General features: G+C 46.8%; 1 long non-coding RNA gene across 1 annotated transcript; it reads right to left on the reverse strand.

The window, feature by feature from the left end:
* On the reverse strand, positions 1–27,569 carry LOC146833750 (uncharacterized). The gene is made up of 3 exons (XR_014960268.1): positions 27,503–27,569; positions 1,992–2,051; positions 1–512 (listed from the first exon to the last, which is right to left on the reverse strand). It is a non-coding gene; the product is annotated as an uncharacterized LOC146833750 (long non-coding RNA).
* Between the last annotated feature and the right edge of the window lie 52 nt (positions 27,570–27,621).

Genomic DNA, 27,621 nt, shown 5'->3' on the forward strand with positions numbered 1-27,621 from the left:
CATGAAAGTTTGAGGGAGATCCTATATCTGTTGCTCTATACAATCCACAGCCTGCTGCAAACTCTTTTCCATCTGCAGCAGTGTCACCAGCTGCAATTGGACTCTGGGCAACTTCAAGTTCTTGTCCTGTTGGCCGTTCTGCAACTGCTGCACTATGTCCAATAATTGCTGGGATTGTGTGCTGCCACTGCTGGTGGGTCAGAGGAGGGTCCTGGTAGTGGGGCAGATGAGGTTCCAGTTAGTGTGCCAGAGGAGGATCCAGGTAGTGGGACAGAAGGGTCCTGCGACAGGCCCTGGAATGCCACCATGTCTGTTTCCTGCAGGATGGCTGGTTCTTGCCCTATTCAGAACTTCACGTCCCAGAGCTGGCGGCATACAGCTCCCTGCTGCCCTGGCTCTCTCATAGGCCTCCCACATTTGCCAGTAGGCCTTTTCCACCTTCCGGATATATCAATAACTTTCCAGCCGGATCCGAAACACCTTTTCACCTGCTGGTGCTGGGGCCATGTTGGCTGTTGGACAGGAAGGACACATGAATCAGACAAAGCTTATTTGATTTGTCACACTTGACCACATTTACATGCATCATTCACTATTAGCAGCACAAGAGGCACGCACTGCCTACCACACATACCTCTATGTAACGTAAAATTATGAACCATCATGAGAAGCATGTCCTTCACCTAAGATAGTGGTAAATCACCCATGTTGTGGCTGTGTGGGTACCGGAAAGGCCAGTGACAGGCCTATTTGCCATTTAGCCATGTACATACGGGGACAGATATTGGTATATGCTGCTATGCACACATGGAATTGTACACATAGTCCATCTATTTGCTCCCTGGGGTATACCATGACACATGCCAGAGGGCACAATTTAGGTCCAAACAGCTAAGTGAAATGAGTGATGTGTAGCAAGTACACATATCGTGACCCAACAATGCTTCACTGTTATGGCATATACACAGGCCACACACAGCAGCATAGATAAACTCAGTGCCAGGTATTTGAAACATGAACAGATTGTGGTGAACTATCTCACATTCAACAGACATGTAATTCTTTTTATATAGATTGACACATGGCCAGTATACCACGGATCACCTACTAAAAATTAAACAAGAACATGTGCTCCATGACATACCCAATAATCAGTTTTAACCTTCCTGTACTGATTGTTTCCGAGAAGCAAATCAACTCCTACTTAGTTCATGTGATGAGTGTGTACATGCATGCCGTAGAGTGCACATTAGTGAGTGTTTAGAGCTGTATCTGTCAGGTATATTGCAAGAAATTGTTAAATTAAGGGGAATCCAGGTGATAACATATGGATGCCTGCAGCATTTTGAGTCATGTGTGAGGGCCTCTATCCTGACAACACAGTGCAAACATGCCTGTGGAACTTTACACATTGGCCTTATGTCTCACCAAATCCTACAAAGTAATGGAAATATCCCTGAGCCTGCGACATCCAGCTCCTTTCTGCCCTGGAGTATTGGAAGTTTGATGTGGGATATGTGTTACACCCCAACCACACCTATGTCTTGGCAAAGATATGACTTGGGCACACATACTGTGTCAGGGAGTTCACAGCCTAGACCATGCAACATTTGAGTCACATACTTGGGGTAACATGTTGGCAATTTTGGACCACTGTGTGGGTGACAGACATTAAAATTAATGACCATCACTGGGTTTGAGGCGGTGATGGTACATGTGTTATGAGTCTTTACATCATAGCTGACACAATAGTAGCACAGCATATTAGGAGGCATACATCATGTGGGCATGCAAAAATTGTTAATCATTCCAGATGGCAATTTGGGCTAGTCATTAGCACATGTAACTTTATCCTCCTCCTGTCATGAATCTGCATGTACGGTGCACCTCAACCACGCAAACTGAAGATGCCCATGCACATCTCACAGCAAACTATTTCAGCAAACACTCACAATTGTGACAGAACACAATAACAGTGGGGTGGCACTCACTGATAGTCTGGGCATCTCTGAATGTCACAACCTGAGCACAGGTGAATGGGTTTGGTCCACCTACAAGACAAAATCATGGCATATAGCTCTGTAAATGTTGAACATTTACACTGTGCACATATTACGCACAGTACATTGTCTTCACAATTGCCTAGTATTGTCTGTACGTTGGACTTGTAGCACAAGGCACAGTTGGAATGCCCTCATGATGGACAAATGCATGCCATGTTTCAGTGTATTCAGATGATAGCAGGCACATCATATATGTGGTGCACAGAGTGCAGGCAAAGTACAAGACCAGCCTAGATTGTAACATGGTGCTAGTGTGACCAGCTTAGATGCCTATATTTTTTTTAATTTTATTTGAGAGTTTTATATAGTGCTAGCTAGACCCAAAGGTATCGGAGCGCTTTACAGCCTCATCAATCGTATTATACATCAACACAGTAATATGTACAGTGACTCATGCCGCATCTCATAGTTTCCTCATAGATAACCCTGGGCGTAGTTCGCGTAATCACGCTACGCTACGCGAAGTGCACTTTGCACTACATCGCACTACGTGTAGCTACGCGAAGCTACGCGAAGCAACGCGAACTGCGTAGTGCGCTAGGGAAATGCTGTTTGCAATGATTGCACAGTGCCGGATGCTTGTCCGCACTGTGCAGTCATTGCGAACGGCATCATGCACAGTGCAATCGGTCGTTTTCTGCCGCTCGAGTAGATTTGTACTCGAGTGGCAGCTTTCCCAATGCGGACTTGTAGTTTCTCATTGCGAGCAGTCGCGAGCATACATGACCACTCGCAATGAGACTGGGCTCCCCGCGTTGAGAATCTCGCCGGGAGGTTTATTTTCCACACTCGGGATTGGCGACTTGATGGTGCCGATTGCGAACGAGGAAAATGTCTCGCAGGGATGTTGATTTTGCTCGCTCGCGGTCGCCAACTTGACATTGAGGACCGCAAGCGAGCAGAAAATGCCCGCTACGCTACGTGTTTTTGCACTGTCCTACGTGCGAATTGCGTAGCGCGTAGTTGCGCTCGCTACGCACTCTCCATGAGCATAGTTTTCAGCCCAAGGTTAGTCCTAGAGAGCACAATGTCATTCGTAAAATATGTTATAACAGTAGTCTGTACAGTGTCTCATGTCGCTTCACGTAGTGTCGTCGCAAAAGCACAATGACTCATGACGAGATTGGATCAGGGAGGGGGGGATAGAGGCGAGTGGGATAGAGGTCTTAATGTCAAAGTGTCTGTGTGCAGTTGTGGGCAGGCTCCGGCGATTGGGCTGTAACTGTCCATTCGTGAGAGATCGATTGAGGAGGAGGTCTTTGAGCTGCCTTTTGAAAATTAAGTAGGAGGGGTTGGTCCAGATATGGACTGGTATGGAGTTCCAGATTTTGGGCGTATTTCCTGTGAAGGAGCGAGATAAACAGTTCAAATTTATTTTCCACAATCTGAATAGCCTACAATACTGAAGCCTTCTCAAGTTCATACGTAAACTTTTCCAGCCTACACACATTAGACTATAGCCATGCTTGTTTGTCTCCTTCACTTAGCTCCTTACCTGTGACTAGTATACTGTAAATGAGCAATGTTCAATCACGGCCTATACAGGATCATACTGGTATGAGGATGAAGATATGTGACAGAGACAGATGTATGACTATTTTGAAGGGACACAGACACCCTGTCCAACCTGTGGCCTGATGACATGTGAGTGCGCTCCCATGCATCAAATATGTGTGGTGGATCACAGAGTTCAGAGTCAGTAATGACCTAGCAGCCTGGGTGGCACTACTCCCTGCACAGTTTAGGATGGGTCCTACCTCTCCTTTGGGCCTCCCCTGCCCTGCATGGTCTCCTTTACTTTTATGATACCCTTATGAGCAGGCACCTGTTCCATGTTCAGGGCCTCATTTACAATATTTTGACGAACAGCAGTGTAGCAAGCTTTCCTGCTGTGTTGCCGTGTATCAAAGAAATGGGCAGGAATGTGTCTTATTTACAAAATAAATGGTGCATTCCTGTCCTTTTCCTCTGTGCTGGTGCATAATGGGCTGCCATGCGCCAACACAGGCACCCTTGCGTCATTGCGCAAGGGTGTCTGCATTGTAGGGGTGCTATTTTTGTGCAGGAAGGGACATCTTCCAGCCTAAAAACAATCACGAGAGGTGTTTTCCTCTTCTATGAGTGCTGCAGAATGCTGCACACTTAGAAAAAGAAACAAAGAGGAGAAATAAAGGTATTTCTCCTCGCTGCACCTCCATTACGCCACTCCTGGGGAGGCGTAGGAATCTGATGCATTCCCAGGTTTACAAAACCCTGTAAATCTGATAATGCGTCAGGTTCCATGGATTTCTCATGTGAAATCCTCAGCAACACCCATGGAATGCCCCTTTCATGCAGAGTAATGCGTGAAAGGGTCATATTTACAAGGCATCAAGGGTAGCTTTGCGTGGCCTTGTAAAGATGGGAAGGCACACTGCACCGCTGGTGCATCAAAAAAAGTGACGCATCGGCAGCCCAATGGGCTTGTGAAGAAGCCCCTCAGTGTCTGTAATTTAGTTATCATGCCATAGTCAGCTACATACATATCTGGCCTTTTCAATTACAAAAATTTTCAGATTATTTAGCAACAGGCAAACAAATGGAAGCTCATGGTATATGGGAACTTACCAACATGACCTCCAAATTCTAAGGCTAGAAGATCAAGGAAATCCTGATCCCAGTTCACAATGTCAGCCCACTAGTGCTTGTATTCTCTGAGGTTCCGGTCCACACCACACAGTCTTTGCATTTGGAAACACACCAAAGCCCCCAGCGAAGCCACGGACGTCACACCATCCCAGGAGCTCTGCAACAAGCTCAGGTTCTACTTCCACTGGAAAATCAAGGCCCTCTACGACAACTTCAGCGAACAGACTCCAGACACCACCCCCCTCTCCACCACCGGCAACCAGCCAACCATCACCACCTGAAAACCTGCTACCACTGAAGACACCACCAAGACCATGAACACCCACTCAGGAGCACCCACGGACCCCTGCCCACCGCACATCTGCCACAGAGCCTCCGCCGCCTTAGCACCCGAACTATGCCGTACCATTAATGCCTACCTCAAATCCAGCATCTTCCCCGATGACTGGAAACCGACAGAGGTCAAGCCCCTTGTACAGAAACCCTCAGCTGACCCGACGGACCTGAAAAAAAAACGGCCTCTCTCTCTCCTTCCCTTAGCAGCCAAAGTCACCAAGTGTAATCCAATGGCTAAATTAATTCACTATCTGGTTGCCAAATATGACACCTAAACATATATTCCAACAAAAACAACATTAATTGAAAGGGCTTTCCGATGAATGATGTCGAAATAGGTCTCAAAACCCTATCTGATTACATCAAGCAAGGTGATTACTAGAGGCACAGGACTGGGAAAAGAGAAGTGTTTTTTTCTCCTCACTCGACCCCCCCCCTTAAAATCCCATCCTCGAAGGGCTAAATTATGAGAATTTGGCAGAGCCGTGGCGTGGTGGTGCAAATCGCCGCATCACTGCTCCGCCGAAGCTCGCACTGCCCGCCTGCTAAATTACGACTTATTCGTAGACTGGCGGGCGGCATGACAGTTCCCATTGTGGGGCCCTTTAAAAGGTGGCAGTGCTTTCTAAAAAGGCACCGCAATGGGAACGCCTTACAAGGTTCCTCCACAACAAGGACTTGTAAGTCCATGCTGTGCAGGATCCTGTGTGCATGCACACAGGGGGGAACATGTTCTGCCCCCCGTGTGCATCCACATATGTCTGAGACACAAGGGGGCCCTGTAGGGTCCCCTTTGTTTCCTCTTTTCATGGCAGTGGAACCGCCATGAAAAGCCTGGCAGAGAGGAAACTTGTAATGTGCGTGGCGGGACCCTGGTGGTCCCTCTCAGCATATTGTGGCCTCTGACTGCCGCTCCTACGCCAGGGAACGGCGGTTACATGGCAGAGCTGGCGGTCCTAGTGTGGTCCGACTAACCAAGTCATAATCAGGCGGTCGGATCGTGGGTGCAGCCATGGCTGGATCCACCACCGCTGCGCCACCATGCGTCTGGCGGTCGGAGGACCACCAGACTCGTTATCCATCCCAAAGTGTGTTCTGTAAGCATCACAAAATCATAATTGGGTGGAAAGAATGGTTGATGTCCCTAAAATAGCAATACATTAGTAAAATATTGTGCAGAGTGGTCCTTGGTAATAGTGTGGTTTTACCGTCATACATTTGAAAAGATTGAGAGACGGAGAAAGAGAGAGAGGAACAGTTTTCAACTGGAGCCCATAACTGAAGGATGGGCAATTAACAGCGCCTAAGACCCTCAGCAGATGGCATTAACAGTTGTTAACACCTTAACAGAGGGCAAGACACTTAATTAACAGCTTTATTCTATTCTGCAAAAGGGAGCCTAATATAGATTTCATTCACAGTTTTTAACATTCAATGGTAGCAGATCCCCATTCCAAAATGTATAGAACACATATGGGATAAAATACCCCCTGCTGTACATAATAAGGATATTACAAGCCACTGAGGAGTTACGTTACCATTTAGAAGCTGAGGTCATTTTTAAGGCCATGGAACTCTGAGGTGACTTACAATAGCCTAATAACCTTTTAATGTAAGGCAGAGGGTATTGAATTCCTTACAATACATGATCACACCATCAGCCTTCCCACAAACCGATTATATCCTTGGTGCCTTGCTCTTTGATATGGAAGAGACAGTATACTTGCAGATATTAGCATAAAAGAAGACCTGTAGTGCGAAACTAGACACGCTAAAAAGGATTTAGGGCCTGAATATGAGTTTGGCAGTGTGGGAGCGAGCCACCATGCCGGCGCCACGCTCCCACACCGCCAAACTCAACTGCCTGCCACGCGCCAGATTACGAGTTTCCTTGTGGTCTGGTGGGCGGTTCTTTGGCAGTCTCATGGCAGTGCCTATTAGAAAGGCAATACAAAGGTAGCACCAAAGCCCATTTCTGCACGGCATGGGCTGTGCAGTCCATGCCGTGCAGGAAAGGGGGTGCATTCACGCAGGGGGCACACCATGTGTGCCACCTGCATGTATCCCCAGGCTCAGAGGCAACAGGGGACCATGGAGGGTCTCCTTCGTTTCCTACCGCCCGCATTTTCATGACACGAGCACCGCCATGACACCAGTGGCGGTGAGGAAAATCATAATATGCTTGGCGGTGCTGCAGCGGCACTGTTAATCATATTGCAGCCTCAGATCGCCATGCCACGACCTGGGATTGCGGATCCCTGGTGGTTACAGCAGTCCCATGGTGGTCCAACCGCCTTAGGGTTCGATTACGATGCTATCTGGAAAGGTTCTGAACGGGATTCTGATTCGGCGAATCCAATTCGGAACCTATGTTTCCAACCAGATCGGACACCTTTCCGGATGCCCGATTACGATGCAAGGAAACTGTTCGGTCTGTCCGAATCGGTTCCGAATGGCATTCGGAGCCGATTCGTACAGCTCTATGGACACGGTTTCCGAACGAGCGATTACGATGTCAGATTTGGACAGCCTTTCCAAATCGGTTCTTCCAACTCGGATCGGCTGTCGGAATTTGACTTTGGGGCCTTCACCCATGGGACCCCCCTTTCCACCCATGCACAGTGTGTCAGGCACCAAGGGATGAGCACTACAGGCTGCACAATTTTCCCCAACCACCCCTTTCTTCAATGGGAGCCTGCGTATTCGGTCGGAAGACAGGCTCCCATTGAAGTCAATGGGAGTCCGTCCGGATCATATCCTGCAGCATACAAATGCATCGTAATCAGTCGGTCAAACTCGCAGAACCCGATTGGTTTGGAAACGTTTCCGAAACCGATTCGGTTGGAAGAGTTTCCAAACTAGATCGTAATCGCCCCCTAAGTCGTAATACCGCAGTCAGACTGCCGGTGCGGCGGTCCCACGCCAACACTGCTCCTCTACCAAGGACTTAGCAGTCCGATGGACCACCAAACCCGTAATTAGGCCTTTAGTCATTTGTTGCCGGTAAGAATCGGTTTAATGTAAGTCAGATTTAATAAATGATGTAGCTCAGAATGTGTAAAAGCGTAGAGAGAGATGATATTTTCCCTGTGAATGACCAATAAAGTGCAAATAATAAACATGTTTCTATTATTTTCTCCTTTCTCCTGACCACTGATCATTTTAGAAAAACAAATCAGAGGAATGGAAGCCAGTTCTCATTTTCTTTTGTTAAGCTGCAGTGTAATTATGTTCTGTGACCTGCCTTTAACCATGGATGATAAATATAACAAGAAGTAGTATGACATCACAACTCAACTTTTTACAGTTGAGCAGCTATGCCATTTCCTTATTACAGGTAACTAGAAAAATCACAACTCTACTGTAATAAGATTACACACAGGCTTTTATACAGGGATTGCATGGGCCAAAAGTATTTTTTTATCAATTTTGCCACAAATTCATGGTGGATATGCTGTAATTTTTTTTTAAGCGTAGGCTCCCACGCTATTTTGAAACCCCCCTGGGGTAGGCCAGGACTTGGAGGGCAATGTGAAATATTGTTTTGGTGAAGGGGATGTGGGACCCCTCTCCCTGAGCATTATTAGGCCCCAAGGAACCCATCCCTTGGCATTGGATGTCATTAAAAAGGGGAGGGGGCCACACAGCCCCCCTCCCTGGGCCTCATCCCCGCAGCCAAACTCAACCTTAAAGGGAGGTTGCCACGCGACCCACTCCCTGAGCCACTAAAGGCCCCGGCCTCATCCTCCGGCCTCATCCTCCGGGACAACCTCAATTACTGCATCCCGAGGAGCCACCTCCAGGGCACAAAGAAACATAGTTCTGCTCCCGCCTGACAGGAACTTTTTTAAATATCTCGTCAAGTGGGAGCAGACATAAGGCATATCTGCTCTCACTCTGCAGCTTTAAAAATGCTCCCACTGGATGGAAGCAGACATCTATTTCCCTGACCACAGGAAACCACACAGTACTTCCGCCAAGCAGGAACATGCAGAAACAGGTACAATACGAAGGGTGCCAGCTGGGTCTCTCTTTCCCAGCTGCCCTCAACTTGCTGCTTGATGGGTGCCCCGGGTGGGTACAGGGGCACTCACCTACCGAAAAGACAGGTTCCAGGGAATCTGGTCCCCGGGCCCACAATAGGTTCTGGGACAGGGGTTGTGCGCCTCCTCCCCTTTAAGTTTAGTGCAGCACCGGGGGTGTGGTCCTCAGAGTCTATTAAGACTCAGGAACGGCAGTCACATGAGGATAAATAGCACCTCAGATTAGGGTGACCAACCGTCCGTAAATTTCACGGACAGTCGGTAATTTCGGCCGTCTGTCCGTTGTCCGTGAAGGATTCTTTAACGGACGTCATTTGTCCGTAATTTTAGCCGGCACAGCTTCCACCCACCTCCCTGCTTGACTCCGATGCTGATGAGGTCGGGTGTAGCAGACTCCGATGCAGTACCAAAGCTCAGATCCCCAGCAGCATTGGAGAGGCACAGCAGGATGGCAACCCTCGCACCTTCCGCCCTTGATGAGCTGTTAAGAGGTGCTTGAAGGTGACTGAGATGGAGGGGCTGTAGCTTAAGGGGCAGGGGTATCTATTTAGATGCAAACAGCCCTGAATGCGTCATGTCTCTGCAATTTAGAGGGGCCTCACACATTCCTTTCTGCCCAGGGCCCCAAACATCCTAGAACCGGCCCTGATTACACCGAGGCCGCACATGGTTCTCTTCACAGAGCTTAATTACGGTCACTAAAGTGTAAGCAAACCTCGGTTCTTCAAACATGCAGTCTATAATGTAATAAAATAAAGAAATGGCACAATCGCACCCACACTGATTAACAAAGTATGGAGGACAATCAGTTAAATCAGTTCTCTTGGAGTATCTCCTTTAAGTACTGTACATCACAGTGGGGATGGCAAATCTAACATTTTGGAAAGAGAGCCTGGCGTCTCGTGGTATTGTCCTGGAGGGGGTGAGGGGCCCTACTCCACCCTGGAAGAGACCAAGATGATGCTAGAATACTGCATGCCCACCCCTGTGCCCACCCTGGTGGATCCTGTTCCCCCTCCTGTGATGGCTCCTGCCCCCCCCCAAGTGATGCCTCCTGTCCCCCATGTGGTGTCTCCTGTCCCCACCCCCCCACCCCCCAGTGATGTCTCCTGTCCCATGTGGTGGCTCCAGACCCCCGCCTGCGATGGCTCCTGTGCCCCTTGTGGTGGATCCTGTCTCCGCCCTGGGTGGCTTCTGCCCCAGTCCTGGAATGGCTCCTGCAGCGAGGGTGAAGTTCTTGATGGGCCTCTTCTTAAAAAGGCTCAACTCAAAATTAACATGAAAAGGTGGGCGAGTGAGTAAGTGAAGGGATGGGTGGATGGCTGGATGAATTAGTGAAAGGGTGAATGGATGAATGAAAGATTGAATAGATGGATAATGAGAGAGGATGGATTGATGAGTGAGTGGAAGGATGGATGCGATAAAAGGTAAATAGCTGGATGTATGGGTGGAAGGGTAGCTGGATGGGTAAAAGGGTGGATGGATGATTGAAAGGATGGATGAGTGAAAAGGTGGATGATGAGTGAGTGGGTGGATGGATGAGTGAAATGATGGATGGATTGATGAATTGATAAGTGCAAGGGTGAATGGATGGACGGATGAGTGAAAGAGTGGATGCAAGGATGGATGAGTGAGTGAAAAGGAGGGTAGATGGACAAAAGGATGAATAGATGAATGAAGGAGTGAAAGGATAAATGGATGAGAGAAAGGATGGATGAGTGATAGAGTCAATGGATGGATTCATGAGTGGATGAGTAGATGGATGGGTGGGTGGAAGGAAGGATGGCTAAGTGAAAGGGTCGATGGAGAGAGAAAGGGAGGATGGATGGATGACTGAAAGGGTGGATGGGTGGAAGGATGAGTGACTGGGTGGATGGATGAGTAAGTGAAAGGATGGCTCGATGGGTGAAAGGGTAAATGGCTGGATGGGTGAGTGAATGGATGAATGGGTAGAAGAGTGGATGGATGAGTGTACAGCCGGATAGGGTGAAAGGATGGATGGATGATGGATAGATGAGTGAAAGGATGGCTGAGTGAAATGATAGATGGAAGGATACATGATGGATAGGTTTGCAAATGGTTGAATATGTTTGGATATGGCTGGGCTTACTTATATACAATTGCGCGACCTCCTCTGATGTGTCTGTAAAACGTACCTATTGTCCTGAATTTGTGTCCTGAATTTTGACCCTTTGTCCTGAATTTTTGCACTCACCGTCCTGAATTTGCACCAATGCCAGTTGGTCACCCTACCTCAGATTGATCCCCATATAGTGGCCAATCTGAAAAATACTCCAAAAATACTGGTGCCTGACAAAAAAAAATGATCCTACAATAGGTAATAAAGTTCCAAAGAAGGGGTGACTTCCAGAAGAGCCAGCGCAATGAGAAATGATTTGGTGAATACAGATAGTTAACTTAACAATAGTGAGGACTTCACAAGATGTAATAAATGCAAGACTTGCCAGTATGGGTAAAATACAACTGAATGTATCTTTTCATAAACTCCCTATAAACATGAAAGGAGAATATCACTGTAAGAGCGAGTATGTGATATACATTCCAATGTGCCCATGTAAAAGTATTATGTAGGAAGTACAATGCATCAGGTGCACAAAAGAATACTTTAGTATGTGAGAGATGTTAAAACTAAAGACAAAAGTGACCCTTTAGCTTGCTATTACTAAATAGCACAAGATCAATGACAGAGAGGTATTTAGATACAATATCAAATCCTTAATATCGAGCTACTCAAATATTGAGTTTTTAATATTGTGACACATTAATATCGTGATGCAGAAATATTGTGGACATAAATAAAGATATTTAGGTAAGTAATATCGTTTACAAGAATATCTATGTTTTTAATATTGTTTGCGATAGTATCGTTGTAAAAGTATAATTCTTTAAAAAAATGATGTGCTTTAGTTCATATTTTAAATGTATATGTTATATATTGTTTGTATAATGCTTTTAACTATAGTTTTTAATTTTAAATTATTTATAATTTTTTATTTAATTCTTAATAGTAATTTATAGTGTCATAGCTGTTTGTGAGGTGTGTAGGGGTACAGGGTGGGAAGTTAATTAGGTATAATTAATTAATAATTATCTTTTAATAAATATTAATTAGATTATGTCAATTGTGTAGTTATACTTTTTAAGTGATATTTTCGGTGAGGGTTATTTTTTTCTCTAGGTGTGTAGTATGGAAAGTGAATTAAGTAATAATTAATTCTTAATTGAGTGTTTATAATTAATTAGTTAATTGATCATTAATTATGTAAATGTGATATTTTTGGTTTTTAAAAGTGATATTATAGGTGCTCGTTGTTTTGCTCACAGGGGTATAGGATAGGAAGTCAATTAAATCAATTACATAATACTTAATTAACTATTAAACAATTGTTTAATATTAATTAGTTAATTGATAATTAATTGGGTAAATTGTGTAATTATTATTTTGTTATGTTATGGTTAGGTGTGTGTTGTTTAGTTTGTAGGGGTATAGGGTGAAAAGTTTACCAAGTAATAATCAATTTTCAATTCATTAGATACTTGACTAATTAATAATTGTGTAAATAGTTATTAATTATATGTTGTTGTTTTTGTTGGGAAATAGGCTGGGAAGATATTCAATTCAAAATAGTTAACAAATATTTAATTATTCATGAATAATTATTTTATATATTTCTTAGTATGTTAATTGTGTTATTTTAAAAAAAAAATACTTGTACATTGCATGCTGCTATGTTTGTGGGAGTATAATGTGGACTTTTAATTTAAAGATAAATTAATTACAAAATAGCAAATTTAAAGTTAAATATTTTATTTAATAATTAATTAATTTTGTATTGTTTTTTAAATATATGCTTCCAAAATAAAGCCCCACTCCGACTTCTGTGCAAACACAAGACTTTATTCGTCTGAAGCAGCATATATATAACTCAAGTCCTGACCGGTTTCGGCGTCACCACGCCTTGCTCACAGGTGAGTTCAATATTTACCATGTGGTCACGAGGCCATAGGATCAACTACAGCCCCCAGCATGCATCATCGTTGCTTTGTAATCACGAGGCATTGCTTAATATTCATGTTTTGCCCAAATAGCGTTTTATGAACAATGTCCCAACAACGTACCAAATTGTAATGTGCACGCATTCCTTCTCACAGCAAGTGCACTTTTATGCTGCCTCTGTCCATGATAAGGGTTAGCACTGCGGAGCTTCCAAGAGGAGAAAACTCCCCTATTCCCTTTCTCTCTGATGCGCTACCAATACTTCTGGCAATCCTTCGTTTGGTGCGCGAGAGCGTGTCATGCCCCCTCCATAAAATCCAGCACAACATCCTCCATTTACTGGGGGCCACCGACTCTGCAGGGTGGGCTCAAAGGTTGCAGGAGCGGAGAAGCCTGCATATTCAATGCTTCAAAAATAAAGCCCCACTCCGACTTCTGTGCAAACACAAGACTTTATTCGTCTGAAGCAGCATATATATAACTCAAGTCCTGACCGGTTTCGGCGTCACCACGCCTTGCTCACAGGTGAGTTCAATATTTACCATGTGGTCACGAGGCCATACGATCAACTACAGCCCCCAGCATACATCATCGTTGCTTTGTAATCACGAGGCATTGCTTAATATTCATGTTTTGCCCAAATAGCGTTTTATGAACAATGTCCCAACAACGTACCAAATTGTAATGTGCACGCATTCCTTCTCACAGCAAGTGCACTTTTATGCTGCCTCTGTCCATGATAAGGGTTAGCACTGCGGAGCTTCCAAGAGGAGAAAACTCCCCTATTCCCTTTCTCTCTGATGCGCTACCAATACTTCTGGCAATCCTTCGTTTGGTGCGCGAGAGCGTGTCATGCCCCCTCCATAAAATCCAGCACAACATCCTCCATTTACTGGGGGCCACCGACTCTGCAGGGTGGGCTCAAAGGTTGCAGGAGCGGAGAAGCCTGCATATTCAATGCTTCAAAAATAAAGCCCCACTCCGACTTCTGTGCAAACACAAGACTTTATTCGTCTGAAGCAGCATATATATAACTCAAGTCCTGACCGGTTTCGGCGTCACCACGCCTTGCTCACAGGTGAGTTCAATATTTACCATGTGGTCACGAGGCCATAGGATCAACTACAGCCCACAGCATGCATCATCGTTGCTTTGTAATCACGAGGCATTGCTTAATATTCATGTTTTGCCCAAATAGCGTTTTATGAACAATGTCCCAACAACGTACCAAATTGTAATGTGCACGCATTCCTTCTCACAGCAAGTGCACTTTTATGCTGCCTCTGTCCATGATAAGGGTTAGCACTGCGGAGCTTCCAAGAGGAGAAAACTCCCCTATTCCCTTTCTCTCTGATGCGCTTCCAATACTTCTGGCAATCCTTCGTTTGGTGCGCGAGAGCGTGTCATGCCCCCTCCATAAAATCCAGCACAACATCCTCCATTTACTGGGGGCCACCGACTCTGCAGGGTGGGCTCAAAGGTTGCAGGAGCGGAGAAGCCTGCATATTCAATGCTTCAAAGATAAAGCCCCACTCCGACTTCTGTGCAAACACAAGACTTTATTCGTCTGAAGCAGCATATATATAACTCAAGTCCTGACCGGTTTCGGCGTCACCACGCCTTGCTCACAGGTGAGTTCAATATTTACCATGTGGTCACGAGGCCATAGGATCAACTACAGCCCCCAGCATGCATCATCGTTGCTTTGTAATCACGAGGCATTGCTTAATATTCATGTTTTGCCCAAATAGCGTTTTATGAACAATGTCCCAACAACGTACCAAATTGTAATGTGCACGCATTCCTTCTCACAGCAAGTGCACTTTTATGCTGCCTCTGTCCATGATAAGGGTTAGCACTGCGGAGCTTCCAAGAGGAGAAAACTCCCCTATTCCCTTTCTCTCTGATGCGCTACCAATACTTCTGGCAATCCTTCGTTTGGTGCGCAAGAGCGTGTCATGCCCCCTCCATAAAATCCAGCACAACATCCCTTATCATGGACAGAGGCAGCATAAAAGTGCACTTGCTGTGAGAAGGAATGCGTGCACATTACAATTTGGTACGTTGTTGGGACATTGTTCATAAAACGCTATTTGGGCAAAACATGAATATTAAGCAATGCCTCGTGATTACAAAGCAACGATGATGCATGCTGGGGGCTGTAGTTGATCCTATGGCCTCGTGACCACATGGTAAATATTGAACTCACCTGTGAGCAAGGCGTGGTGACGCCGAAACCGGTCAGGACTTGAGTTATATATATGCTGCTTCAGACGAATAAAGTCTTGTGTTTACACAGAAGTCGGAGTGGGGCTTTATTTTTGAAGCATTGAATATGCAGGCTTCTCCGCTCCTGCAACCTTTGAGCCCACCCTGCAGAGTCGGTGGCCCCCAGTAAATGGAGGATGTTGTGCTGGATTTTATGGAGGGGGCATGACACGCTCTCGCGCACCAAACGAAGGATTGCCAGAAGTATTGGTAGCGCATCAGAGAGAAAGGGAATAGGGGAGTTTTCTCCTCTTGGAAGCTCCGCAGTGCTAACCCTTATCATGGACAGAGGCAGCATAAAAGTGCACTTGCTGTGAGAAGGAATGCGTGCACATTACAATTTGGTACGTTGTTGGGACATTGTTCATAAAACGCTATTTGGGCAAAACATGAATATTAAGCAATGCCTCGTGATTACAAAGCAACGATGATGCATGCTGGGGGCTGTAGTTGATCCTATGGCCTCGTGACCACATGGTAAATATTGAACTCACCTGTGAGCAAGGCGTGGTGACGCCGAAACCGGTCAGGACTTGAGTTATATATATGCTGCTTCAGACGAATAAAGTCTTGTGTTTGCACAGAAGTCGGAGTGGGGCTTTATTTTTGAAGCATTGAATATGCAGGCTTCTCCGCTCCTGCAACCTTTGAGCCCACCCTGCAGAGTCGGTGGCCCCCAGTAAATGGAGGATGTTGTGCTGGATTTTATGGAGGGGGCATGACACGCTCTCGCGCACCAAAGGAAGGATTGCCAGAAGTATTGGTAGTGCATCAGAGAGAAAGGGAATAGGGGAGTTTTCTCCTCTTGGAAGCTCCGCAGTGCTAACCCTTATCATGGACAGAGGCAGCATAAAAGTGCACTTGCTGTGAGAAGGAATGCGTGCACATTACAATTTGGTACGTTGTTGGGACATTGTTCATAAAACGCTATTTGGGCAAAACATGAATATTAAGCAATGCCTCGTGATTACAAAGCAACGATGATGCATGCTGGGGGCTGTAGTTGATCCTATGGCATCGTGACCACATGGTAAATATTGAACTCACCTGTGAGCAAGGCGTGGTGACGCCGAAACCGGTCAGGACTTGAGTTATATATATGCTGCTTCAGACGAATAAAGTCTTGTGTTTGCACAGAAGTCGGAGTGGGGCTTTATTTTTGAAGCATTGAATATGCAGGCTTCTCCGCTCCTGCAACCTTTGAGCCCACCCTGCAGAGTCGGTGGCCCCCAGTAAATGGAGGATGTTGTGCTGGATTTTATGGAGGGGGCATGACACGCTCTCGCGCACCAAACGAAGGATTGCCAGAAGTATTGGTAGCGCATCAGAGAGAAAGGGAATAGGGGAGTTTTCTCCTCTTGAAAGCTCCGCAGTGCTAACCCTTATCATGGACAGAGGCAGCATAAAAGTGCACTTGCTGTGAGAAGGAATGCGTGCACATTACAATTTGGTACGTTGTTGGGACATTGTTCATAAAACGCTATTTGGGCAAAACATGAATATTAAGCAATGCCTCGTGATTACAAAGCAACGATGATGCATGCTGGGGGCTGTAGTTGATCCTATGGCCTCGTGACCACATGGTAAATATTGAACTCACCTGTGAGCAAGGCGTGGTGACGCCGAAACCGGTCAGGACTTGAGTTATATATATGCTGCTAAAGACGAATAAAGTCTTGTGTTTGCACAGAAGTCGGAGTGGGGCTTTATTTTTGAAGCATTGAATATGCAGGCTTCTCCGCTCCTGCAACCTTTGAGCCCACCCTGCAGAGTCGGTGGCCCCCAGTAAATGGAGGATGTTGTGCTGGATTTTATGGAGGGGGCATGACACGCTCTCGCGCACCAAACGAAGGATTGCCAGAAGTATTGGTAGCGCATCAGAGAGAAAGGGAATAGGGGAGTTTTCTCCTCTTGGAAGCTCCGCAGTGCTAACCCTTATCATGGACAGAGGCAGCATAAAAGTGCACTTGCTGTGAGAAGGAATGCGTGCACATTACAATTTGGTACGTTGTTGGGACATTGTTCATAAAACACTATTTGGGCAAAACATGAATATTAAGCAATGCCTCGTGATTACAAAGCAACGATGATGCATGCTGGGGGCTGTAGTTGATCCTATGGCCTCGTGACCACATGGTAAATATTGAACTCACCTGTGAGCAAGGCGTGGTGACGCCGAAACCGGTCAGGACTTGAGTTATATATATGCTGCTTCAGACGAATAAAGTCTTGTGTTTGCACAGAAGTCGGAGTGGGGCTTTATTTTTGAAGCATTGAATATGCAGGCTTCTCCGCTCCTGCAACCTTTGAGCCCACCCTGCAGAGTCGGTGGCCCCCAGTAAATGGAGGATGTTGTGCTGTTTTTTAAATATATATATCATTTTTATGTTAATAGCTTTATATTTTTAGTTCATTAATAGAGTTATTAAAATATGTTATGTTTTTTAACTGAAATACCATTTCTACTGTTGCATAAACTGGAGTGGCAATAGGAATTTTAACCCTCTGGGGTCCAAAACCTTCCCTTCTGTTGCACAGACTGGAGTGGGAACAGTAAATGTTACCCCTCCAGACTCCAATGCTTTCCCTTCTGTTGCACAGGCTGGAGTGGGAACAGTAAATATTACATCTCCAGAGTTCAACACTTCTTTACTGTTGCACAGACTGGAGTGGGAATAGTAATATTACCCCTTCGTAGTCCAACACTTTCCCTCTTGTTGTACAGTCTGGAGTGGAAATAGTATGTCTATTTTTTACATAGTTTACTAATTTTTTATTACTGTTTAAATATATGAAATATTTAATTTTTAATTTTATATCATTTGGATATAAATGTATATATATATATATATATATAAATATATGTATATATACACATTTGTTTTAATTAATATTTTTAGTAAATTTGTTTTTCAATGATTTTTTGGGTTTCATTGAATTTCTTTTAAATGTTTTATGTATTCATATATTTTAAATAGATATGTATAAATAAGTTCTTTATATTAGTTAATATAATGTACAATATATATTTTAATTATTATTAGCTGCTTGTTATATATATGTATACACAAACATGCCAGAAAACTGAATTACTTTGTAACTAACTGGGTACCTAGAAATTTAAGTGGAAGAGACATAGAAGAGCAGCTCAGAGGACAAGAGTCTTGCTACATTATTGAACAAAATTCTTAATCTCTTTAAGGACTAGGGGGCCTATTAGGATCTGCCCGCAACCCTAGCGGTGCCGGGACCGGCCGCCAGTGGTGCGGCGGTCCCGAACCTCCAATTAGGATGCCACCGCCACTGTGGCATCCTCTATTCCCAGAATTGTGGCGGGCGGTGCTCACAGCACCGCCCGCCACAATGCTGGGAATGCACGTTGTGCATTATCATGCACAAGATGACAGGCACAGCGTGGTGCCTGCCACCTTGTCTGTGACAAAGTAGGGGGGTACCATAGATACCCCCCATGTGCACCCCCACCCCACCCAATACCCTGGGGGCCCGCAACTAGCCCCCGAAAGCAAAATCCGCATGCCTTTCCGTGGCGGCGAAAGGCTGCTTCCGGCTCCCACGCTAATATGGATGGCGGTGTCTAGCAGACACCGCCACCATATCCCGACCCTTTTCCGCCCGGTAGACTGGTCGACCGGCAGAAAACCGGCGGATCGTCTTTCCATCCGCCGGCGTCCCCCAGCCATACTAATATGGCGGGGGGAAAATGGGTGGTGGGCGGGCTATGATGTAGGGCAGATTGCCACCGCCATGCAGGTGGTGGCGATCCGCCCTACATCATAATAGACCCCTAGATATGGAAGAATATCTTCATACACATTCATAATCTCTTAGTTTTCCTAAAGTATTAAAAGCATTAGAAGTCCTTTACATTCTTCATTCTTTTTTCTTTGCTTTTTAAGTATTTGGTTTCTGGTACACAAGCGATTTATTAACAGGAGCGGTACAGCCCACTAGGGTAAGATCTAGTCCAATGCAAAACAGGGACTGTGAAAGTACAGCATCTATATATCATCAAGGTGTTTTTTTCTTTCTATTAAATAGTAGGCTCTCTCTTTCTTTTCCGTGTTCTATATATACAAGGGTAGATTTTGTATATAATCTCTCAGAAAATGGTCACCCATAGATTATAAATACTTCAACAATGTATAATGTTTCAGAATTTTCATTGAACTTCTAGAATAACTGTACCTTATAAATCTCCATTTCTTATAAAACTTGTCAATAGCATGGCAGGACAACTCTTCAATGTCAGCCAGAGCACAGAAATACACAGGAAAATAATGTATTGTAAACAAAAGTTTTTTTTTTTAAATGATGTATTGTTTGCGCATAACATTTTGCTAATAGTTAAAATTTAAATCTTACCACCCTGAATTAAACCTGTCTCAAGGACTCCACTGTTCATGGTTCATAGATGCACAAGTTTAAAAACAGTAAGGGTCATATTCACAAAGATCTATTGCCGACTTAACGGCACTTTATCGCAGCCAAAGTTGCGATAAACTTATCCCCCCAATCAGAAGCTGGTGTTAACATCCCACAGCACCAGTTTACCCGCGATAGCAGCCGCAAAAAACATTGCCACAGATGACCCCCGCAACTATCGCTAATGAGATGCAGAGTAGGCGTTCCCTTGCCAAAAGCCGCAACAACACCACTCCACAACATTCACAACGAACAGCCAGAACTGCGATAAGAACACAAAACAGGCGATAAGGCGCGTTAGCACCAGGAAAATAACACTTGCTCCAACCTGGTGCTAAATTGGACCATAACCTGCACCACAAAAGGGAGACCAGCCCAGAGCCACACCTGAAGAACAACAGATGCACCCGGGCAACTGAACATGCAGCCCGGAGGGCCGAAAGGGAAACAACACCTGCCGCAACCAGCCCCAGGACCCCCGTCCCCGGCACCTCCCCCCGGCCAAAGACATGCCACATAAGCTACACCCAAACAAGTACAAAATAATCCGCCTGATGTCGCAGAATCACAACTGGTGACATGCATGTGTCGTCACAAAAATGACCATCACACATTTATTTCCGAAGAAAAAAATAAAACTTTATTAAAATGAACACTGAAATGAAATGAAGACACATGGCGGCTCCCTTGGGACAATCCGTAGGTCACAGCCTGCAAGACAAAAATCATGATGAGAAGGTGTGTCCTGTGCACATCAAAGGACAGAGAAAGACCAAAGGAGAGAGAAAGGAAGAGAGGGAGAGAAAGAGATAAGAAGAGAGGGGGAGAGAGAGAGATAAGAAGAGAGGGGGAGAGAGAGAGATAAAGAGAGAGGAGGAGAGAGAGAGAGAAGAGAGGGGGAGAGATAGAGAGATAAGAAGAGAGGGGGAGAGAGAGAGAGAAGAAGAGACGGGGAGAGAGAGAGAGAGTGCCGCCCCTGTGCACCCAGGCCACACTGCTCACCTGCTGCCACTGGTGTGTCTCCAACCACTTGCCGGTATGTAGTGCAGTTCATTAGGTCACACATCTGAGACAGACCTGTCATCTGAAACAGAGTCCAGATACATGATTGGCAGGCACCCAGACCCTCCCGCCGCCCCTCGGAGCCTGCCCACCCGTGCACACCCAGGCACAGGCACCCCAGCCCCTCCTGCCGCCCATCGGAGCATGCCCACCCATGCACACCCACACCGCACTGCTCACCTTACGCCACCGGCGTGCAGACAGTAGGTCCCACCACATACTGCTGCAAGCCACAAGCCCGGGGCCCACGGACATGGCACACTCCACACCATGCAGCCCCGTTCCGCAGGCCGGGGTCTCATGTTTGGTGCTGGGTCTTGATAACTCCATGGCAGAGGACATACCAGTGCACAGGGCATCATCGCAGGCTGCACACCTGCTCAGCCCAATAGGTGCCACTAACTCTGTGACCCGCGAGGCCACGCCACATGGCAGTAGGCCCGCGATGCCCGCTGGCTCAGCCTACACTGCGGTCCAGCAGGGCACACAAAACCTGAGCTGTCCGGGCCACCGGGCGTGGCATCATCGCAGGCTGCATACCCGCTCAGCAGCTCAAGGTGCCCCTAAGTCAGTGCACCCAAAGTCACCGTCTCGTGGCGGGGTGCCTTTGCCGGCCGCAATGCTTCAGGTGCCACTAACCCTATGCAACCCCAGTCAGCGCCATGTGGTGGTAGGCCCGTGACGGCCGCAAGGCCTCGGGTGCCACTGACCCTGTGCGCAACAACTCATGGCCCTTTTATGATTCAGAACCGTGGAGCATCCGTCATTCAGTCACCACTGGCAGAGGGGAATACGTTGTCGGCCCCTTATGTTGGCGGAGTCACATGGCCTGTGCCGCCTGTGCCGGATCGGTGTGGTGTGCGTGCAAACCTGCCCTCAGGGAGTGGCTGTGACATGCTGACAACTAGACCAGTGACCTGCACACCACCAGCGAGTATGCCTGCGATGGGTAGCAATGAGGACCCCCCCTCAAGCGTAAGTGGAGTGGTCTGGCCTGCCATACGCCGGACCAGCGCAGGGCTGGCAACAATGACTAGTGGGATCTGGGCGGGGTTCAGTCCATGTCCGGACATGGAAGTGACTGATGCTTGTGTCCCTGTTGTAGTGTTCATGGGACCCGGTACACAATATGCAATGTAGCACCCTCTGACTGGCATCCCACAGGATGAGCATCATTGACTCACGGGACATCACTGTCCCTACATTCACCCACATATTCATACATGAATGAAGAAAGACAAGACACAGCAGTGCGTCACTGGATGTTTATTGCACATCCGGTGCAGTTCTGCAGCTGGAGCGGTTCAGGGCAATGCCGAGCACACTACACAATATGGGCCCGTGGAGGGCCAGCCAGAGTACATCCGGGGATGACAAGTACTGTGGAAGAGGAAGAGTACAGTCCGCAGTCACATCGCCGTGTCATCAAACAGGATATGGCAGTCCATGTCACTGTCCAAGGTGAGTGCATCGGAGTGTATCGGGGGTCAGTGGAAGGTCATGGGGCCATGTGCGGCACCAAGCAGGAACAGGCGAGGTGGCAGAAATTAAAGCTAGTGCCTCCTGATCACAAACCCATCCAAGTCCTCGTCCCCGGATGTGTGCTCTGCCCCACCTTTGAGTGTTACAGTACCGGCTGGGGCAGTGTGCCACTGACACATCAGGGGCCGGAGGAGGGTTGTCGGCCACAGTGTGTGGCAGTGACACATCATGTGTCGGAGTGGATACGCCTGCCGCACTGTGGGGCACTGACACACCATGGGGCAGAGATGTGGATGGTGTGGGGTCAGCAGCATTTATCTGCGCCATGCCTTGTGGCAGCAATGCCATGATGATGATCTGCAGGGCATGGTAGATCCCGACTACATTTCGCTGGTGTGCAGCGGTGGCTGCCATCCTTTCCGCCTCCATCCGCACCTTGTCCTCCATGAGTTTCCGCATGTGTTCCAGCTCACGGCTGGTATCGCTGGAGCCACTCTGAGCGGACAGGTGTTCTTCTCTCCACGTCAGGACTCCAGCGCTGTCAGTCAGGGCTCGTTGGAGGCCATGGAGCGGGTCTAGACACCCATGGATGGCGTCCAGTTTGGTGGAACCCCACCCGCACCTGCTCAGCCATCTCCCTCTGGGCCTCCAGCACACGGCGTTGGAAGGCCATGTGTTGTTCCTGGGGGTCTTGGGAGACTGGCGGGCCGTGGGTGCCTCCTGCTGGGTGGTTTGGGTGTTGGGTAGGGTCTCCTCGATGCAGCTGGTCAGCCCTGATCCTGGAGGTGAGTCGCGGATTATGTCAATGATGTCTAGGAGGGCTTGGGTGTCGATGCTGGGGTTGTCCTCCTCGTCATCAGTGAAGAGTGGCTGGGACTGCTCTCCAGGAGGTGTTGATGCTAGCCGTGCTATGTGAAGGGGAGATGGTGTACTGAAATGTGTCCACATGTATGTAGCCGCAGACATGTTGACATTCAGACAGCATGGCATTGTACATTGTGACAGTCTATGGATCTGGGTGATGACCCAGAGTCATTGAGGGTGTGCACTGTGCATGTGTGCCATCGTGGCCATCTCCACCCATCCCCCAGTACCTGGTGGTCACTCACCCTGTTGTGGTTGTGTTGTCTTCACCATGTCCACGATGTCCCGCCATATTCCTGTTTTGGTGCCCAATGACACGTTGGAGGTGACAAACAGTTGTTGATGGTGTTCCATCTCCGTGACTATGATCCTGTTTGCCTGCGGACTGAGCTTCGTCTTCCTCTTCTTCTTGTCCTTGCCCTTCCCTGTCCCCGAGGTCCCGGGCTAGTCGTCCGGGGTGCTTGTGGGGTTGCGCTCGTCCTCTGCGCCTGCTTAGGCAGCCTCCATGGTGCTTGGGTGTTGGTCAGTTGTTGTTTGTGTGTTTTTTCTACTTTTATGGTGATTTTTCCGGCCAGCCAGGTGTGTGTTGCAGGCCTTGCGCTGCTTATCGCTGATTTCCACATCGCGCTTTGGCCCATCACAGGTTTTTAGGTGTTGTGGTTTGTGTTTTTATCTCCATCTAGGTGGTTGTATCGCGGACATTGTACACGGTTTCTGCAGACTATCGCATGGCACCACCTTGATGTGAATTCCACGTTGACACTGGGTTATTTTCCAGCGATAGGCTGTGATGTGTAAAGTTGCGTTGACATTTTTTGGTGATGTTTAGCACACGTTCTTGTGAATATACCCCTCAATGTATTCTGTATGTTTGTGGGCCCTTTACTAATACCATTCTTTTCTAAAATGATTGAGCAGTTTATAGAGCAAAGGGAGGAGCTGTAGTTTGGATGATGACATCAGTGATGCCATTAGTGATTTCATCAAGGATGTCATTTGAGATATTATCAGTGATGTCATCAATGGTGTAATTTATCATGTCATGATTGATGTAGTACATGAGGCCATGAGCAACAAATGAGGAGCACAAGCTATAGACAGATCACTGAACTATACTTTGCAACTTTCAGTGCTTTTTGGGGATTTTAAGCTATAATGGTTACCCTCTGTTGTCAGAGTCTATGCCCCTACCCCCACCCTCCTGCACTCCATGGTCGATTGTGTTGCCACTGCCATTGCAACACCCTCCTGTCCTCCATGGGCCATTGTGCTGTCACTTCCGTTAGCTCTGCATAGTTTGTTGTGCTGCCCCTCCCGTCTGTCCTGCATGGTCAGCTTGTTGCCCCTGTCCCTGCCTTCCCTTATGTTGCCCTCAGTTGGCCATGTACAAGCCTCTGCTACCCCGCCTCTGCCCTATATGGCGCATTGAGCTGCCACTGCCCCTTCTGCCTGCCCTTGGTGGTCCGCTGTGCAGCCACTGCTCTTCCCACCTGCCTAGCATTGTCAGCTTGCTGCCTTTGTCCTCCCCTCACCTATCTTCTATTGCCTGAGTCCATCTACCCTCAGTTATGCGAGTCTGTGCCACTATCCCCTCCCTCCTGGTCACCATGATCTGTTGGCATCCCTTGCACTTTCCCATCTGCCTTGTATGGTTAACTGTGCTGCCACTACCTCTCCTACCTGCCCAGTGTTGTCAACCTGATACCCTTGCTTTCCTTCCCCCTGCCCTCCGTTGTCTGTGTGCATGTTCCTACCCCCGTTCTGCTGCTCGCTATGGTTCGTAGTACTGCCACTGCCCCTCCCACCTGCCCTGCGTGGGCAGCGTACTGCCCCTGTCCCCTCCCCTTGCTCTCCGTTGTCTGTGTGCGTCCCCTTGCCCTGGCCCTTTATGGTGTGTTGTGTTGCCACTAAATGTGTGGTCTATTTTGATGCCACTACCCCTGCTGTCTTCCCTACCTGGTCAGCATGCTGCCCCTGTCACCTTCCCTCTAGCCCTCAAGTGTCCACGTCTATGGCCCTACCTCATCCCTCCTCCCTTCAATGTCTTTTGTGGTGCCACTGCCTCTCCTTCCTGAGCTGCATTATCCAATATGTTGCCATTGCCCCTTCTGCCTGCCCTCCGTGGCTAGCTTTGTCTTCTTGACCCTGCCTCCTTCCTCTGACCTCTGTTGTCTAAGTCCATGCTCATACCCCCTTGCTCCAACCCTGTGTGGTACTTTGGGGTGGCAATTCCCCTCCCTCCTGTACTCCATGGTTCTTTGTGTTGCCACCACAGCCTTTGTCACCTCTCCTGCATGATTAGCTTGCTGCCCCTGCCTACTTACCTCCTGCCCTCCACGGTCCCATTGCTCTGCCACTGCCCCTTCCACCTGCCATGTGTGGTCTGTTGTGCTACAGTTACCACTCTGCCTTGCCTGGCATGGTGAGCTTTCTGCCCCTGCCCCACTTCCTTCCCCCTGCCCTCCGTTGTCCAAGTCCATGCCTCTGCAACCTCCCTCCTCCCTCCTCACAGTGTTCTAATCAACAACTAGAGTGTTTACGCTCTGTATATGTGACAAACGTGGAATCAAAACTGTAAAACCTAAAGCATTTCCTTTAAAAATTAATAAAATGAGGGATTTTTTTTCATTGAAATTATGGTTAGTGTTCTAGAAAGCTAAAATGAGTATGCATTTTCTGAGTTCTCAAATAGTGAAAAAGGGCTTTTAAACTAGTTGCTATTTTTATGTGTTTTTTTATCCAATTGATCACTTGCTTATTTGTTGCACGAGTTACCATACATGGCAAACTTTTGGAACAGTAAAGAGGGAAACAGTGAAAACATAACAGAGGTATTCATTTTCCCCATTAACTAATATTGAACCACAGACAATTTTAGGCAGGAGAAACTATTTGGGGCTTTAAAAATCGGGAGTCAAATCGGGAGTCTCCCGCCGGCCGGGTCTTTTTGAATGTATGAGTAACCTAAGCATTCAGCACACAGCTATTATTGGGCTATATTTGGGCTACATTTTGGGGATAGGGTATATTTGGGCTGTGTTTCCTTAGGCAGTCATCTTGGGAGACTTTTTTTGGTTATCAAGCTCCGTCATTTCTTCATTTATGGCAATATCCACTGTTAGAAAGCCTTTCAGTTTCACGGCTTTGATTCCATCAAGACGGTTTTCAGGTGTACCACACTTTTGTTATAAATACATAATGTTAGCTCTCTAAATGCTCATTAGAACTAGGGTTGCCATCAGTCCCAGGGAAAAATAGCAGTCATCTTTTTACTTTTTAAGATTCTGAAAAGTCCCAGACTTGATTCGTAAGTAGACGTTTATATGAAATTGCCTGTATTCATTTTTGGCATGGCCTTTCTGTCTTTATTTAAGCCAAGGACCATAAAGGCCTCTCTTGAACACATTTTAAGGTGTTTTCTTCTACCACTTACTGTTTAAAGTATGTACTAATCAGCAGGAAAAAATAGATCTGGGGATAAGAGGGGCCCTACAGCCATGGCCTCTCCTCACACGGAATGGGCATACACAACTGGTTACGATCCAGCATCCTGCTGCACATGTGTAGTGCTGCTTTCATTTATGTGATAATCAATCTATGTGCTCTGCAGAGAGGCCAAGGATTGCATGTGCATTTAGCCTGAACTCCTTATTGACTCACTTGCAGGCAGCTAATGTGAGAATTGTGTACTGTCTTTAGCCTCAGGGCTCTCAATCGTGCCAGTCATGAACACTCCTCCACAATCTGAACTCCTCACCCAGACACCTGGAGGCGACTCTGTTCACAATATGTATCATACAACAGTCATGTGTAGCATTGAAATAAAACTACAGAAACACAACTTCTCGAAATATTCTTTGGGATGAAGTAAAGCATGAATAATGTAAAGTTAAACTGCTTTGCAGGCATGGACTGCCTTTGGGATTTTATAGTCATGGTTGAGGATTCGATCAGTGCTTTTGCCTTTAAAGGGAGCAAAAAGGAGCACTTGCTTCCTGCTTGCAGATTTGAAGGTATTCAATTGCATAAATGGAGAAGTAGAAGCAATAGCAGGAGCACCATGTATGTAGCTTATTTTAGAGAGCACTGGGACTGAAAAATGAATACAAAGAATTGCAGCTTTTATTAATGAATTGTAATGCCAATAAGCATGCTGCTGTATTTAAAGAATGACTTTCAAGGTTTGCATTGCACACTCAATACAAATAACACGACCGAGAACCACTGACTAAAAAGGTGGTTGGATGAGGGGGGGGGATCACGTGGTCATTTTGAAAAGTTAGGAGAAAGCTCACCTGTGATCAAGACTCCAGAGAGAGTTGAAACCGATAAGGTTTGGGAAGTGAACTGCTGCATACTCCTAAAAGAAATAAAAGCACTTGAAATCCTTCAAATGGGATGCCGGTGTCTTGCT

This window comes from Triturus cristatus, chromosome 4_2 (assembly GCF_964204655.1).
Source record: "Triturus cristatus chromosome 4_2, aTriCri1.1, whole genome shotgun sequence".
Lineage (NCBI taxonomy): Eukaryota > Metazoa > Chordata > Amphibia > Caudata > Salamandridae > Triturus > Triturus cristatus.